Source organism: Echinococcus granulosus (assembly GCF_000524195.1).
Source record: "Echinococcus granulosus chromosome Unknown EG_S00059, whole genome shotgun sequence".
NCBI lineage: Eukaryota > Metazoa > Platyhelminthes > Cestoda > Cyclophyllidea > Taeniidae > Echinococcus > Echinococcus granulosus.
This window is the reverse complement of record NW_020170439.1, coordinates 147,680-149,573: the sequence shown is the minus strand read 5'-3', so window position 1 is coordinate 149,573 and position 1,894 is coordinate 147,680.

Here is a 1,894-nt window from a genome sequence, read left to right as displayed (position 1 = left end):
AGTTCTTGGGTTATGAATTTGACTCAACTGCAATGTTAAGTAGCTTACTCGGTGGAACAAATATAATTGCATTTCTAGTGAACATCTATTGGATACAAATATGTATGTGGCTCCCCAAGACCTCCTTGAATACCAAAGAAGATGAAACTCATGGGCTGTTCACCTATATTTGACATGTAGTAGGGCTAGGGGGTTACTGGAATGACCCTGAGACCAGCCTACTTGGCAAAGGTACAATGGCGGAGACGCAAAGCAGCCCCTTTACCAAGTGCTGGGAGTTAAACAAACAACCAGCGTATTGCATAGCCCCTCTCCACTTTCAAACGCCGTCACCGGCGCACACCTAGGTCAATGGCCCGCGTCAGCCATCGCAACGTAATTAGTGTTGTACGAACAACACAAGAGCCAACTGTGCCAGCAATCAGATTTTCATGCAACTGAGAGGATACTCGAGCACAACATTACCGATCCCTCTTGGCAATTCTGCTGAATCTGGATTTTCATACTGTATGGGAAGCGGATTCGGGAAAGGGGAATTGTGCTGAACATCACGCGCCTTCACCTGGCGAAGGTACAGTGGTGGGGTACCTATGTGACTCCTCCACCAAGTTCCATAAATAAGCAAACATTCAACTTTTCCCACATTTAGTCAAGGCAATAATTTCACTTACGCAGCTGCGAGGCCGTTCAAACCTCTTCATGCATCTTCTCTGCTAAGGTAGGAAGAGGAGTGGTGATTGTCTGTGTCAGCGCGGTTTATTCTGTCTGTCAAGCTGTCAGCCTTCGCGGTTGTGAATCCTAATTATTGCAGCGCCTCGACCCTTATTTAAGATACCGAAATAGGCTAAAGCAGCGTAAAGGAACAGAGGAGTTGGGAGTAAATTAAGCTGGCTAGAAGGCTATGTCCTAGGGTGGAAATGGAATCCATAGGGGCTAAAAGGCTTGCAAAAATGAGCACTTTTAAGCAAAGCTGAATGCAGTAATGAGGGAGGGAGGGAGGGAGGGAGGGAGACCATTTGTTGTGTCAAGCATTGAATACTTTTAGCAGCACAAATTCGTCTCCTCAGGCGTGGAACTGAAACATACAAGTAGAAGAGTAAACTATCATCTAGACTACTGACGATTATTTAAAGAGAGGTTAGCAAATTATGTCTTGCTGTTCAATTTGTCTTTAAGAACCTCAATTTCCACTTAATTCATTAAACAATTCACAGGTTTCTATTTCAGAATTATGCGAATTTTATGCTAATCCCCACATTTTCTCTTTCTGCAAATGGTCTGATTGTCATTGACAATGTAACAGCTAATGCGGGCGTTAACTTGCCTTCATACGCATGATAGACATCAGACAAAGCGTTTTGCATCAGTCATTTGATATACGCCTACTGTATCAGTTCTGCTTTATTTTCCTTTTGTCTAACAGTTCTCACCACCATCTTACTTTTGTAACACTTACCACTCAAGAGGTATCAATCAAAATTGGGAAGCATTTGGAGTACATTCTTGCTTCATAGTGTTGAACTTTGTCACAATTTATTTCCCTAAGCATTCCTCATCGAGGCACATTCTTGATGAGAATCTTGGTTTTGTGAAAGGCCCTGCCTCTGGAAGCTGAAGACTGATCTTTAGCCACCCTTATCTCTATCTCGCCCTCCTTCCCCTCCCCCAACTTCCTCTTCTGCTTCATTTGTCTAATGTCAAGACCACGACATGGTGGCATCCATTTGGAGCCTAACTAAATATGAGAGAAAGCATCTTCCTCTCTTCTATTCCAAAGTGAGGCGTGTGATATTCAAAGGAGTAAGTGTAACGTTGTGATGTTGGAGGTTTTACGTTGTTAGGTGAGACTGGGACATTCTTTTATCTGATTCTCTAGTTCTCACCAGCCTGGCTG